At 34.7% G+C, this 17,410-nt stretch overlaps 1 pseudogene; it reads right to left on the bottom strand.

Annotated features, from left to right (window-relative positions):
* Positions 1–598: 598 nt before the first annotated feature.
* LOC111471799 lies at positions 599–2,623 on the bottom strand (annotated as a pseudogene).
* Positions 2,624–17,410: the final 14,787 nt, after the last annotated feature.

Genomic DNA, 17,410 nt, shown 5'->3' with positions numbered 1-17,410 from the left:
AAAAATAAAAAGAAAAATATTGGTAGATGGCCACAAAGTCTCGAAGGGAAGTTATTGACAACAAAGTGGGTTTTAAGTTCGCGTTCACTTGCAAATAAATAAGTCTACCCTAGTTTGCGTAAGTACGAACTATTTTCAAAATAGCGAGAAGGAAACATGACAATATATCGTACGGTCTCGATCATTGGTTCATAATGTGAGATCCATATAGAGGTTCGCGGTGGCTTTTGGACTGTCCTCCTATGGAAGTTATTTGCACGGGTCAATATTAAGCTGAACTCTTAAAAGGATAAACTACGGTATCTAAAATAATTGGTAGATTTATTAAGATTGTTAATGATGTGGTTGAGCAAACTAATAGTTACTTAAACCACTACCGGAATAAGAGTTATTCTAGTATAATATTTCACAACTATAGCAATAAGAGTTATTCTAGTATAATATTTCATTGACATTGTCTCGTCTAGTGGGAACACTTAGACCTACTCCACGACTGCAATTGTTTTAAATCACTAAATACCATACCATACGAAAATGTTTATTGGGTTTCAGCTTTTGTCAAAGTTGTTCGATTTTTATGGTAGAATTGGTAAATAATTTATAAGCCCTCTAGAGCATTTTTATTATCCTTTAATCTTAGTACCAACACGTTTTGCCAAAAATTAGATTTGTCTGCTAAGCAACCAGAAGGTTCAACCACACCAGAGGTAGTTCCTTCGGCATTTTTACATGAAGCTTTAGCGATGTGATTCTCGTAAGTTAGGTTTATGTCTTTCATGCTTAATCCAGTGCAATGATTTATTGGGCTACAATCAAAATTGATTGCTATTTCAGTGGCGGAAGTTCCCTTGATGTCTTCTTATGTTACTTCGCTGACTTTAACTCCAGAAGCCTGTTAGAATAAAGAAGAACGATCAACGTATGCTACGGAAACTGATAAACAAGAATATCTACAAAACTTTTTTACCGCCTAAAAACTTCATACCATTTTAAGATATGTAAGGGTAATGGAGTCCGCAATTTATTACCCACAAAAGTAATTTAATTTAACAAAGAAATAATACTAATAATTTAGCACCCATTTTAAACCAAACAAATTTCAAACAATGAAAGAGAAAATAAATCAATTATTTATAAAATTAAAATATTGAGTTCTATTCAAATTTAAGGCTAAATACAATTAGAAAAAAATTAAGTTGTTTGAGATTTACGAGAAATTATACCTGACCAGGACAGTCTGTCTCATGTGGACAGTAATTTTGATCAATTATGATCGGGTTTTTCACATTATCCATAATGATGTGTTGAAAATAAACTTTTGTAGCAAATCCACGGCTTGGTCTTCCCCAAGACTTAATCCTTACTCCATTCTGAGTCCCGGTGAAAGTAGATAGTGTCAGTGTAACGTTATGCACTCCATCCTCCTCGGCCTTTATCCCCAAGCTCCCAATGCTACAAATACATTCAATAAAATACCAAATTTTTCATGAGGTTTAATTTTCTCACTCTAACCTAGTACATTAAATAACAATTTTGATCCAAAATATTTTTAAAATAATTTAAATCTTTTTTGGCACCCTCAAAATAACTTTAGAATATATTTTTAATCCTTCAAATTTAATTCAACCTTTTGTTTTATCATTTAAAATTTAATGCGACAAATTTGTTTAACCCTTTAAAAAACAATCTCGAAACATGTTCGTCATAATCTATCTCTAACTACCTGATTCCATGTCCAGGTCCGCATGTAATACTTTCCATCCACAAGTTGGAGGTCCCTGGACTGATTGAGATGCAGTCGTCACCGTTGCTAATGCTCGAATTGAGGATGGTCACATCTGATGATTGTTGCACATGGATGCCATCAGTGTTTGGACTATCGTCTGCAGCCGAGACATTCACTCTTGTCATATGCACGTTTTGACACCCATGCACCACAATGTTGAACTTTTGGCTGTTAATCGAAGATAATCCATTGATGTTCACGTTTTGTGCATCATTTATTTGAAGGCTCTATCGATTCAAAAGAATCAAAAGCAAGAATCAGTATATATTTTAAATTAATCGATTCATTTTCTTTCAACCTTCGGCCGAAGAAAAATTTTCAAATTTTATTTTTTATCAAGCCAACTCAAATTTTGCATACCGTGGCTCCAACGGGGCAACTCTTCCCCGAGTGTTTACAATTCCATAAGGCAGTTCCTTGCCCATCGATAGTACCGCCAGTAATGGAAAGCCCATCTATGTGACTAAACTCAATCCAAGATTTAGTTTTAGCTAAAACTTGAATGTCCGAGTAAGCCACAAGAGTTCCATCGATGAGAACGGTAATAACATTGTTCTTACAAGGCCCATTAAAGCTCACACTTCGAACGTAGAATATACCATCGGGAACGTAAACAGTGGCCGGTGTAGACGAGTCACAAGCCTTAGCCCATGTCATTTGAAGCACAGACGAGGCATCGGTCTTTCCATCGGGTTTGGCACCGAGGCTAATAATATTGAATGTTAATTCAGCAGCCAAGGCATGGTTAAAAAACAGAAGTTGAAGGGAAAGAAAAACATGGAAGGTTACTAGAAGAGCGGAAGAAAACTTGATGACACAAGGGTTGGTGATAAGCATGAGAGAGAGAAAAAGGAAGCAAGTGATAGGAAAATGGAAGAGCTGTGGAGTGATATTTGTAGGTTAATGCTTACCCTTCTAACTCTAACTTTAACCCACGCGTCTCAAGTACTATTCTATTCTTGTTCTATTTAACCATTATTGGTTTTATACGGTTTCTTGTTCTATTTAACCATTATTGTTTTTATACGGTTTAACCAATTTTAATTAGGGGTCGCCTAGGTAATTATTGAATTTAAAAAAAGTTTCTTTGTCAATATGATTTACTTAAAAAGGGATGGGGAGATCTTAACTAAAAAAACCCTATTTTTTCCAACCCATTGTTTTCTAAAAGAGATGTTTAATTTTAGTTGTCTGGGTGAACTAAAGAACTATGCAATGTATCAATATCAGTTGCATTGACGGTCTATTGGGCTTCTCAACGTCCTAACTATAATAAGAATAATTTCCTAATACTTTCCCGTGTTTATATTTTTAGATACCGATTCTATATGGATTCTCTAATATAATAAGAATAATAAAATATTCTATAAGATAGTTTCGAGAAGTCACTATCATATATTTTTCTTAGTATTTTTTTTATTTGTAGTTAGTGATGTAGTATAAAGTCGATGACCTTTTATTTGCAAAGATGTCACACAAATTAAGAGAAGCAAAATTGTTGGTCCTATTTGGAACTATCCATTAAATTTACAAATGCATCACACAAAGAAATAACTTACGATTGTTACACTTCTCGAAGTCTCCAAGTCTATCATTGATAGACTATATCAATGATATGCCGTTTTTATATCGATCAACAAATTTTTTTTTATCATTAATACACTTTTTTTACTCTCTCTCACTTATCGGAGTTCTCTTTAAAACTCTTGGGGTAGATAAAAGTACCGAATTGACAACTTTCATCATTTCTATCTTTGTACTATAGAATGATTAATGTTTTCCTTCGGTCTCTATCATAAAGTTGTGCATAGCTCTAGAGTCGACCGTTGTGCTCTTGGCCGATCTATGGTTAACCTAGTCCTCAACGTACGTAAGACCTTGACTCTTTTGTCTCTACCAGTCTTTTTTGGAAAGCAAATAGGTACTTTAGGACCCCCAATGCAGGGTTTTTGACGCTTTGGCTAGGAAGGCATGAAGGTCCACCGTTTGTGGGTATTCAGATTCTCGATACACCACCTTGTAGATGAAGCGGGACGAGGACCATTGATTGTAGTTGTTCTCGCTGTGAAGTCCTTGTCATGGATTTCTACCAATCTTTTTGGAGGATTCAGTCTCCTGCTGCTACTGCTTCAAGTCTCCCATTGTTGGGATTTATGCCCTAAAGTTTTATAATTCTTTTATTCGTAATTTTATAATATGGCGGCATGGAAAATCCAAGATGTCAAGCACGAATTCGGAGACTTCGAAAGTAAAAAGACGAATGCGAAAGCGAATAACAATATAAGTAAAGTAGAATAAAATAAAATAAGAAAATGCAGTAAAATTAAAATCTAATTAAGTTAAACAATACCAGGTTAACATAAAATTACAAGACTTTAAATATATTACAAAGGGGAAAATGGATTTGGATACAACTAAAAAATGAAATAGACAAGACTGAAAAAACGGGAAGAAAGACTGAAGTTAAATCACAATTTAGGATCCTCCTTTGGTTAAAATTGAACAAAAACATTAAATAGTTTAAAGGATGGGGTTTAGATCAACCATTAATGGCTAGTTCAGTTGAACCAACCACATGATCATCTTCTACCTTGTGACCATTCCGACATGCGCGTGGGGAAGGCTTAAATAGAACGATATCACCCTCGATCAGCACATTCTAGGCCTCGATTGAAATTGGTTCCTTCACCAAACTTCAAGATATCTTGAACTTGAACATGTCGGTACCAATCTCAGCAATTAACATTAACTAAGAAAAGAGAAATTGAGGCGCAAAATCATGGGGTTAACCAAACTTACCCCGATCTTCGGTGACTAAAACTTTTTTCCATTTGCACGTTCTAGCCCTCAGTTCACTATGATTTCACCCTCTTTGTTATGAACGCTAAGAGCCCAGAATTATACCTTACTAACAAGAAATGAGGGGAAACTTTTACGATTAAACTCTCTTTTTTTGGGTCTCAAAACCGACATTTGAAATTCAAATTTGATCGATCCATCCATCCACTGTGTTTCAATTCTAAGTCCTTTATGAAAATGTTGCAATCACCATAAAGCTTAAGATCAAGAGTTTGTCAATTTCAATAAAGAGAGTATTTCATGAAGGAAAGGTTCAGGTCTTACTCAATAGTTCATTTCTTCGTTCCTAAGATTGAGCCCATAAGTCCCAAATTCAACTCTAGAGAAGTCTTGTCCAATGCGGAATGATTAAAAAAAGCCCTAAAAATAAAAAGAAAAATATTGGTAGATGGCCACAAAGTCTCGAAGGGAAGTTATTGACAACAAAGTGGGTTTTAAGTTCGCGTTCACTTGCAAATAAATAAGTCTACCCTAGTTTGCGTAAGTACGAACTATTTTCAAAATAGCGAGAAGGAAACATGACAATATATCGTACGGTCTCGATCATTGGTTCATAATGTGAGATCCATATAGAGGTTCGCGGTGGCTTTTGGACTGTCCTCCTATGGAAGTTATTTGCACGGGTCAATATTAAGCTGAACTCTTAAAAGGATAAACTACGGTATCTAAAATAATTGGTAGATTTATTAAGATTGTTAATGATGTGGTTGAGCAAACTAATAGTTACTTAAACCACTACCGGAATAAGAGTTATTCTAGTATAATATTTCACAACTATAGCAATAAGAGTTATTCTAGTATAATATTTCATTGACATTGTCTCGTCTAGTGGGAACACTTAGACCTACTCCACGACTGCAATTGTTTTAAATCACTAAATACCATACCATACGAAAATGTTTATTGGGTTTCAGCTTTTGTCAAAGTTGTTCGATTTTTATGGTAGAATTGGTAAATAATTTATAAGCCCTCTAGAGCATTTTTATTATCCTTTAATCTTAGTACCAACACGTTTTGCCAAAAATTAGATTTGTCTGCTAAGCAACCAGAAGGTTCAACCACACCAGAGGTAGTTCCTTCGGCATTTTTACATGAAGCTTTAGCGATGTGATTCTCGTAAGTTAGGTTTATGTCTTTCATGCTTAATCCAGTGCAATGATTTATTGGGCTACAATCAAAATTGATTGCTATTTCAGTGGCGGAAGTTCCCTTGATGTCTTCGTATGTTACTTCGCTGACTTTAACTCCAGAAGCCTGTTAGAATAAAGAAGAACGATCTACGTATGCTACGGAAACTGATAAACAAGAATATCTATAAAACTTTTTTACCGCCTAAAAACTTCATACCATTTTAAGATATGTAAGGGTAATGGAGTCCGCAATTTATTACCCACAAAAGTAATTTAATTTAACAAAGAAATAATACTAATAATTTAGCACCCATTTTAAACCAAACAAATTTCAAACAATTAAAGAGAAAATAAATCAATTATTTATAAAATTAAAATATTGAGTTCTATTCAAATTTAAGGTTAAATACAATTAGAAAAAAATTAACTTGTTTGAGATTGACGAGAAATTATACCTGACCAGGACAGTCTTTCTCATGTGGATAGTAATTTTGATCAATTTTGATCGGTACAGGAGCTTACGTTAATTAAATTAGGGAGTACTCCAGCTATGGCCAACCAAGTAAGTGGCCTTACTATACGTCATGCATCAAAACATAAATAACGTACATTTAAAATACATCGCAACACAACGTCATACTCATTATGAAGATGTATGAGTATGACGTTGTGTTGCGATGTATTTTAAATGTACGTTATTTATGTTTTGATGCATGACGTACATGTTATATCTGATGTACTTAATGGCTTCTATGATGAGTATCATGTATGTATGATGATGTTATTAACATGATGATGTTTTCATGTTGAACATGCCTTATGATGTTGTTTGTCATATTGCATCATGTCGTTAGATCGACATAGGACACAACCATAAGAGCATGAAAATGATATTAATGTAAATATCCACGAGCACATGTTACATAGTATAATCAAGAGATGAGACTAGAGGGTTGTGTCAGAAGAAATGTATAATTGAACTTAGAGGAACCTCATGCATATTGTATGCTCACAAGCATAAGGCTACTTCCCCTAGAGATGATGAGTGCAGACGCGCACCGTATGATGACCGATGAAGAGTGCACACAGATGAGGGTGTTCATGAGCCGCATGACACTAAGGGGTTTTTCTGACCTCTGAACGTCGCTACAGATTAGCTTGACGAGAGGGTCCAAGGGATGTGCGAGGGCCCTAGGATTCACACTCACACGTGATCAGAGATAGGTCTTTAATTTATGATTGCATGTGTTTGCATTAGCATGGCTCCTATAGTGGGATCACATACTAAGTATTTCTTTGAAATACTCAGGTCGTGTGTCATATTGTTTTTTAAGTAAAGGCAAGGTGGCCATGTCGGTTGACGGCGACATCGTGATCAGAGACTGTGTTGCGTGTATAGGATAGTTGCATATTTAAAATTCCTAGTCTTGGTTAGGCTAGGGTGTTTGCATTTCATTTATTTAAATTATTTAATTTGTATTTTTTTTTACCTTATTTTGAACTCGAGCATGATGTTTGAAACATGTAAGTGCGGCAGTGTTTTCTAATGTTTTAACGTATTCTAAAGTTTTAAATTTTTCCTCTAATAAAGATGAGCATTCTTAGAGTTATATTCTGCATTAGAGATGAGCATGAGACGTTAGTGGCGACTCTAGATATGTGGAAATTTAGGGTCGTTACAGTTGTTATCAGGGCTCTAGGTTTTAGTTTCTGTAGATTAGCCTACGATGTAGGCTTGGCACGCTCCATGATCCCAACGTCGATGCCCCATTACCATCAGGTACGCCTGCATAAGATGAGAAAAGAGAAACGTTTTTGAACTCGCATGCATTTTTATGTTAATGTTACTGAAATTGCTATGATATTTCATGTATTTATTTAAGAGTATGATATGATATGTTGCATGCAGAGTGATTTTGTTTGCAATATGATGTGAACTTAGTATATGTGATGTACAACATAGTTTCATAAGTAATGAGCCTTAGACTTAAGAGATGCTACCTTGGTTTCTAGAACCATGCTGCCTAGACAGGGTTTGAATTAGAACCCTTATTACATGTATGGTCGGCAAAAAGTAAGACAAGGAAGGGGACGACCTCCTATTAGAGGTAGAGGACGAGGTGAGACTGAAGAGAGCCCACCTCGAGAGGGATCTGAGACAGGGTTTGAATTAGAACCCTTACCGCATGTATGGTTGGCAAGCAGCCCTAAGAGGGTGGACATAGTAACTAAGGATAGAGTAAAGAATGACGAAGCAATAGTAGCCGACCAAATTTTACGCGATCCTAATAGTAGTAAAGATGACCGACTTCGACGTAATACTAGGCATGGATTGACTAGCTGCAAACTGTGCTAGTATAGACTCTCACGAAAAAAAGTGATATTCTCACCACTGGTATGACCTAGCTTTAAATTTAAATGTACAAGTATCGGGACTACCTTAAAGGTAGTCTCGATGATGAAAGCAAAGAGACTAGTCCAACAAGGTAGTTGGGCTATATTAGCATGTGTCGTAGACGTAAAACGAAAAGAAAAGACCCTAGAAAACGTGTCCATCGTAAACGAGTTCTCGGATGTGTTTTCAGATGACCTACCTGGAATACCGCTTCTCGAGCGGTCGACTTCATCATTCAACCTAGCATATTCCCCTGGGGTGTGCCAGTGTTGTTTGTTTAGAAGAAAGATGGATCGATACGTTTGTGCATCGATTACAGAGAGTTAAATAAGAGAAACATAAAGAACAAATACCCTCTGCCTAGAATAGAAGACTTATTCAATCAACTCAGAGAGGCAACGATATTTTCTAGGATAGATTTGGGGTCAGGTTACTATTAAATAAAGAGTAAAGAAAAAGATGTACCAAAGTTTGTGGTGATGTCATTTGGCCTCACCGATGCTCCAGCTGTGTTAATGGAGTTAATGAACCGAGTGTTCAAGGACTGTCTAGACACTTTTGTGATCGTGCTCATTGATGACATCCTAGTATACTAAAAAACAAACCTAGAACACTAGGAACACCTCTGAAAAGTCCTAGCCACCCTAAGAGAGAACAAGTTGTACGCCAAGATCTCAAAGTGCGAATTTTGGTTATGACAAGTCTCTTTCTTATGATACATGGTGACAAAGGACGGATTATCCGTAGATCCTACTAAGGTCAAAGCGGTGACAAAGTAGGAACGACCAACTACGATAACATCAATACAGAGTTTCTTGGGACTAGCGGGATACTATCGAAGGTTCGTGCAAGACTTCGCTAGAATAGCCTCGCCTTTGACACAGTTAATGAACAAAAGGGTACCATTTATATGGAATGATGCTTGTTAGGAAAGCTTCTATAACTTAAAAGAGAGATTGGTAACTGCCCCGGTACTCACAGTACCCGAGAGATCATAAGGATATGTAATCTACAGTGACATGTCCAAGAAGGAACTAGGATGTGTGTTAATGCAACACGGTAAAGTTTTTGCACACGTGTCCCGTCAACTAAAAGAATATGAAAAGAATTACCCTACCCACGACCTGTAGTTGGCCGCTGGAGTGTTCGTACTAAAAATTTGGCAACACTACCTGTACAGATAGAACTTAAATTTTTACCGACCAGCGTTCTAGTGCAGACTTCAAAAAGCACTGGGTACCCACCTCGACTTTAGTACCGCCTTCAACCCCCAAACTGATGAACAAACAGAGCGTTTTAAACCAAATTCTAGAGAACATGTTACGCGCTTGCGTACTAGATTTTAAGGGAAGTTAGTTGTATAATAACAGCTTCCAAGCAACTATCGGAATGACACCGTTTGAGGCCCTGTACGAAAAACGGTGTAGGTCCCCACTATGTTGGGACGAAGTATGTGAGAGATAGTTAGAAGGACCCGAGCTGGTTCGACTCACTAATGAGGCTGTCCAGAAAAATTGAGATAGGATGCGTACCGCTCAAAGTAAACAGAAAAGCTATGCCGATGTAATGCGTAGAAGCCTGAAGTTTGAGATAGGGGACCCAATATTCCTCAAGATAGCACCTATGAAAGGTGTCTTGAGGTTCGGACGTAAGGGCAAGTTAAGTCCTAAATTCATTGGACCATTCGAGATCCTAGAGCGAGTTGGTCCAGTAGCGTATGAGTTAGCCCTACCTCCAGCCCACTCAGGAGTACACGATGTATTTTATTTGTCGATGCTGAGGAAGTACATTACGGACCCTATCCACGTAATAGACTACGAACCACTCCAACTCAATGAAGATCTGAGCTACGAGGAAAAACCGGTAAAAATCTTAGCTACAGAAGTAAAAACCTTACCCAACAAGAACATTAAGTTCATTAAGGTGTGGCGAAATAACCACACCAAAGAGACCACATGGGATTGTGATGACAAAATAAGAGAAAAATTTCCTAAGTTAGTATAGGAGTCCGAGACTTTAGAGGACGAAAGTTATTTGTAGAGGTAGATAATATAACTACCCATTAGGTTATATATAATAATAATAATAATAATAATAATAGTAAAATAAAGAAGAAAAAAAAAAACTTGCCACCTCTTCTTTAAACTCTCCACCGTACCTATCATCAATAATCTTGCAAACAAAACAGAAAAAAGAAAAAGAAAGAAAAGATTTGCTGGGAGGAAGAATGGCAGATAATAGAGATGGTTAGATAGAGAATAGAATAGAGATATCATTTGAAAAAGTTAGTAGTCAGATTTACTTTTTTTTTTTTTTTTAATGAAAGATATTAATTTGTTCCAATTATTTAGATATGATATCCTAACCAAAGAATCTGCTACCATTTGACAGAAGAAAAGAAATTCAAAGAAAGAAAGAGAGGAAGATTGGGAATCAAATCAAATAATCAAAAGGGAGAAAGAAAAAAAGAAAGAGAAAGAAATAGAGAGATTTCCAAATCAAGGAAAAAAGAAAAAAAGAAATACAGGTGAAGAGAGAAAGATTTAGAAATGGTTGGAAATAACAAAGCTCATGTAATTAAACTCGTTAATAGTTTAAACAAATTAGATATGGGAATAGAATTAGAAAAGAATTAGAATTAAAAGGAAAAAAATAAAAGAGAAGAAGATTTTAAGAAAGAAAAGAAAATCTAATTTGATTGAAAATGGCAAAATTAAGAAAAAAAAAGTTGATTCATGATATTTTTAGGAAAGAAAACAAACCGAAAATTAGAATCAATTAAACTGGTCACTAATGGTAAACTGAACCAAAATATAACAGAGAATAAATAGAGTGATTGAAGGAAAATAGAAAATATGAGAAATTATTATATTTGGTACCCATTAAATATAATATTATTACAAACCATATTTGGATGGAATGATCCAGATAGCATGAAGTTTATTACCCAATACAATTTAGAAACAATGAAAACATGAAATTGGATTTCTACTGAGGTCATTTTAGAGTCGTATTTCATTTTGTTAGTTTGATTATTACTTAAAATGTGAAATACTAACAAAAGATGACGAACGGTGGGATAGAAAGCGAACTTCGGCAACATTTGGAGTAGCTCTTGAGGGATAGGAGCTTACGTTAATTAAATTAGGGAGTACTCCGGCTATGGCCAACCAAGTAAGTGGCCTTACTATAGGATAGGCTAAAGATTGTTTGAATTATGATGATGTATGAGTATGACGTTGTGTTACGATGTATGTTAAATGTACGTTATTTATGTTTTGATGCATGACGTACATGTTATATCTGATGCACTTAATGGCTTCTATGATGAGTATGATGTATGTATGATGATGTTATTAACATGATGATGTTTTCCATGTTGAACATGCCTTATGATGTTGTTTGCCATATTGCATCATGTCGTTAGATCGACATAGGACAAACCATAAGAGCCTGAAAATGATATTAATGTAAATATCCACGAGCACATGTTACATAGTGTAACCAAGAGACGAGACTAGAGGATTGTGTCAGAAGATGTATAATTGAACTTAGAGGAACCTCATGCATATTGTATGCTCGTAAGCATAGGACTACTTCCCCTAGAGATGATGAGTGCGGACGCGCACCGTATGATGAGCGCAAATGCAAACAGGTGTGAGTGCACACAAATGAGGTTGTTCATGAGGCGCATGACACTATGGGGTTCCGCTGACCTCCGAATGTCGCTATAGATTAGCATGACCAGAGAGTCTAGGGGGCATGCGAGCGCCCTAGGGATTCATACTCGCACGTCTGACTCGTGTGTAGGGAAGTACTACACATCCAATTTGTCCAAGACGGGAGGCCGCCCTTAAGATAATTAGAGAGAGGTCCCTAATTCATGATTGCATGTGTTTGCATTAGCATGGCCCCTACAGTGGGGTCACTTACTGAGTATTTCTGGAAATATTCAAGGCCGTGTGCCATATTATTTTTCAGGTATAGGCAAGGCGCCCATGTACAGTTGACGGCGGCATCGTGATCAGAAACTGTGGCGCATGCATAGGATAGTTGCATATTTAAAATTCCTAGTCTTGGTTAGGATAGGGTGTTTGCATTTCATTTAATTAAATTATTTAATTTTTATTTGTTTTATCTTATTTTGAACTCCAGCCTTATGTTTGAAACTAGTAAGTCCACAAGTTTTAAATTTTTCTGCTAATAAAGATGAACATTCTTAGAGTTATATTTTGCATTAGAGATGAGCATGAAAAGTTAGTGGCGACTCTAGATATGTGGAAATTTAGGGTCGTTACAAAAAGTCTATTAATGATAAAAAAAAAAGTGTTGATCGATATAAAAACAACATATCATTGATATAGTCTATCAATGATAGACTTTGAGACTTCAAAAAGTGTGACATCGTAAATTCTTTCTTTGTGTGATGCATTTGTAAATTTATTGCATACTTTCAAATATGACAAATAATTTTGATTCTCTTTATTTTTGTGACATCTTTGCAAAAAGTCACTGACTTTATATTACATCACTAACTACAAATAAAAAATACTATGAAAAATATATGATAGTGTCTTCTCGATACTATCTTATAAAATATTTTATTATTTTTTTTATAATTGAGAATCTATATAGAATTGGTATCTAAAAATATAAACCCATGAAAGTATTAGGAAATTGTTCTTATTATAGCACGACGTTCACAAGCCCAATAAACGTAAATGAAACTGATATTGTTACATTGCATAATTCTTTAGTTGACCAAAACAATTAAAATTAACATCTTTTTTAGAAAATAATGAATTGGAAAAAATAGGGTTTTTTTTAGTTAAGATCTCCCCAACCCTTTTTAAGTAAAATAAAAAATAAAATCATATTGAAAAAAAAAACTTTTTTTAAATTCAATAATCCAAAAAATGAGAGATGGAACTCTCAATCATTAAAATGGCAATGAGTGTCTTATCTTATAAGATAGACTTAAATTTAAAAATGTTGGCGGGAGGCAAATATTTAACTACGTGACATACCTAATTAAAATTGATTAAACGGTATAAAAACAATAATGATTAAATAGAACAAGAATAGAATAGTTCTGGAGACACTTAGGTTAAAATTAGAGTTAGAAGGGTAAGCATTAACTACAGATAAGAATCACGGTGTTCCAAATGTACGTATTGTCAAGAAGATTCAAAATTCAAACCTACGCGCGAAGAGCTCAATTGATTTGAAGTCTGTCACATTAATCACTCAAGCACATCAACATTTATTAGAAAAACTAAGTTTAATTTCATAAATTATGTAAAAGTCAAATGGTCAATTTGACTTATTCTTTGTGGAGATTAAAGGGGATCGAGAATAAATCCGGCCCACAAACATATCGGGATTGAATCCTGGCCACAAACGTCTTTTGTCGGGAGACTATAAATACCTACAATATGTTATGTAAAAAATAGATTCGTGGATGAATGTAATTCAGATCTCAAATTGAGACGTTTCCCTTAGAAATCCGAGCATCATATTTGTCATTTCTAAGTTTCAAGCAATTCTTGTAGTAGAATTGCACCCGAGGCATTCAATCAAGCCTTGATCAAGTTAGATTGTGGAGTGACTCAATTTAGAACAAGGTTCCAAATCTTGCTTCTAGATCTTCGATCGTAAGAGGTAATCTAATTCTAGCCTTATCTCTTGGTTGATCCAAATTTCGTATAAGGAGGTGTTAATTACTTTGATTCAAGGATTCTTGCTAAAGCAAAAGGTTGGATCGTTGGGCTGAGGATTAGGGTTGCCTTATCAGTTTGGTATCAGAGCGTAGTTTGCATCTTTGTGGCTGACTCTAGAATTGATTTTATCTTTAATTTCTGCTATTGTTATCGTCTCTTTAAATCTGTCATTTATTTTCTTACTGTCATTTCCAACGTTCTTCATTATCCTTCTACTTTGTTCTTAGTGTCCTGTTAAAGATCATATTTAGATCTTGAAAGGAAAAAAAAAAAATCCTTATCATATTGTTCTTAATATATCCTTATCATTAGACCATTTGCACGTTTATTTGAAGATCAAATAAATTTCTATTCTCATTTTTCCCATCAGCATATAAATCTTTAATTGTTGTATTCGATCTTCATGACCATTCTCTTTGGAATTCATTTTTTTCCAGTGTGCAATTATATCCATAAATATCTTTGTCCCTTATTTATTTGTTCATTTCTTGTTTTATTTTGTTGTTACTACATAATTACCTTGTCTTGATTGTCTTGAATAGCTCGCTACTATAAGAATTGCTTTATCCATATTATCTACCTTGATAAGAAATTAGTCACTTTCCCAAATAGTCTACCTTTGAGTGTTAAACACAAGTGTTCCTGAGTGTAAAATCAGTGAGTTGAGTGTGTGAGGTCCCAAGCATATAAAACTCCTGTTTGTACAATCATGAACCAAGACGAGAAAAATGGAGGGGAGATCAATGATCTAGTTGAAGAAATCCAGAAGAATGAGAAGAAACTAGAAGGTATTCATTTGGCACTTATTACAAGAAGACTTCTTAAAACTCAAGTATGGAGAATGATGTTGATGATCAAAGAGACAACCTATTTCACACGCGGTAGTTAGTCAAGGGGATTGCTTGTAGTCTTATCATTGATAGTGGAAGTTGCACCAATGTAGCAAGTACTATGTTGATCAAAAGGTTGCAAATTCCAACTCAAGATCATCCTAAACCTTACAAGCTCCAATGGCTCAATGATAGTGGAACAATGAAGGTAATTTCCCAAGCTTTAATATCTTTTACTTTGGGAAAATATAAAGATGAAGTTCTTTGTGATGTGTTGCCAATGCATGCTGGAGACATATTGCTTGGCCGACCATGGCAATTTGAGAGGAGGGTTATGTATGATGGCTATTTGAATAGGTATTCTTTTGTAAAAGATGGTAATAAAAACCATTCTTGTACCTTTGAGTTCTGTATATGTATTTGCTGATCAATTAAAGTTGGAGGAAAGAAAGAAAGAGTTTAAGAAAAAATAAGAGTTTAGTGAAAAAGTAGAGAAAAATCAAAGAGAAAAAACAGAAAATGAAAAAAGAGATGAAATTGAAGAAAAAAAGAAGAGAGATAGTTATTTGGCTACAGTTGGAAAGGTGAGAAAGTTTTCACAAAAATCAATCTTTGTACTGATGTACAATGGAGGATTTTTTGTCTCTAACTATAACAACTTGGCTTTGCCTAGAGATGAAATCGAAGAAAAAAAAGAAGAGAGATAGTTAATTGGCTACATTTGTAGAGGTGAGAAGGTTTTCACAAAAATCAATCTTTGTACTGATGTACGGAGGATTTTTGGTCTCTAACTATAACAACTTGGCTTTGCCTAGTTTTTTCAATCTCTTTTACAGGAATTTGAAGACATGTTTCAAGATAAAAAAATACCTCCCATTAGAGAGACAAAAGAAATTCAAAGGCAAGTGGTCATGCTCATGGAGAAGGGCTATGTACCAGAAAGTTTGAGTCCATGTTCTATACAATACTTATTGGTGCCAAAGAAAGATGAACCTCGATGAAGTGTCGACATCCTATTGCTAGGTTAGACGATATGCTTGATTTATTGCATGATTCGTGTCTATGTATAAAAATTATTTTGAAATCTGGATATCATTAAATTAGAATGGAGATGAATGGAAAACAACTCTCAATATTAAGTTTTGATTGTATGAATGGCTTGTTATGCCTTTTAGGTTAACTAATGCTCCTAGTAAACCTATGCACTTAATATATAATATTTTGAGAAAATATATGAGAAAACATGTTGTTTATATTGATGATATTATAATTTATTTGAAGATTTTACTTGAGCATGTGGAGCATATTAAATTAGTTTTGATTACACATAGAAAAGAGAAATTTAATTTTAATAAGGGTAGTTTTTGCATGGAAAAAGTTCACTCTATTGGCTTCATAGTTGATAAAAGTAGAATAGCATTAGATAGAGACAAAAGTTAAATTCATTATGGATTTGCCAACACCAAAGAGTGCACGTAAAGTTCAGAGTTTTCATGAGTTAGCTAACCTCTATAAGAGATTTATAGATGATTTTATAACCATAACTGAACTATTGAATAACTTAGTGAAAAAGAATGTTGTTTTTAAATGGGGAGGAATGCAAGATAATGCATTCAATTTGGTTAGGAACAAATTAAGCTATGCATCATTATTTGTTTTGCCTAACTTTTATAAAACTTTTGAAATTGGATGTGATGCATGTGGTTTGGTCATAATAAGTGTTGTTTTAATTCAAGATGAAAAGCCGTTAGTGTATTTTAGTGAAAAACTAAATGGGGCAACATTGAAATAACCTACCTATGATAAAGGTTTGTAGTTCATATATTGCATGTGCCGCAACACATACTTATGGTCTAGAGAATTTGTGATCCACTTTGATCCTGAAAACTTAAAGTATGTGAAGGGTCAAAGCAAACTGAACCGTAGACATGCAAAGTGGGTGGAATTTATTGAAACATTTTCATATGTCATAAAGTATAAGCAAAGTAAGGATAATACAATAGCTCATGTGTTATCTAAAAGGTATGATCTCTTTACTTCTCTTACTGCAAAAATTCTTGAAGTTGAGCATATTATTAAATTATATAGAGATGACCAAGACTTTAGAACTATTTATGCATCTTGTCTTGCAAAAAAAAGTGGTGGATGATTATTATGTGTTTCATAAATTTTTAATTACTAAGAGTATGCTTTGTATTCCTAAATGCTCTATAAATGATTTGTTTTTTAGAGAAGCATATGGTGGTGCCTTAATGGGACATCTTGAGATTAATAAAGTTTATAAGATGTTGCATAAACACTTTTGTTGGCCGAAGATAAAGCATGTGGCATATAGATTTATGGATGATGCAAAACATGCTGCTCATTTATTCTTTAAGAAAGTAGTTTATGGATTTACTACACTTCATTTGCTTCCTATTCCTACTAATTTCCTTCTAATATTTTTGTGAGTGAAGCATTTAGATTTGATCAAAACATTTCACTATTCCTACTAATTTCCTTCTAATATTTTTGTGAGTGAAGCATTTAGATTTGATCAAAACATTTCAAAAGAAGGTGACAGAAAGAAGGTGATGATTTTTTCTGGTTCGAGGACGAATCCTTCTGAAGAGGGGGAAGATGATAAGAATCACGGTGTTTCAAATGGACCTATTACCAAAAAGAAACATTTCAAAAGGAGGTGACGGAAA

The sequence above is a fragment of the Cucurbita maxima genome, unplaced genomic scaffold (genome assembly GCF_002738345.1).
Source record: "Cucurbita maxima cultivar Rimu unplaced genomic scaffold, Cmax_1.0 Cma_Scf00058, whole genome shotgun sequence".
In the NCBI taxonomy this organism is placed as follows: Eukaryota; Viridiplantae; Streptophyta; class Magnoliopsida; order Cucurbitales; family Cucurbitaceae; genus Cucurbita; species Cucurbita maxima.
Note: the sequence above shows the minus strand (reverse complement) of the source record. Positions and strands in the feature narration are given on the sequence as shown.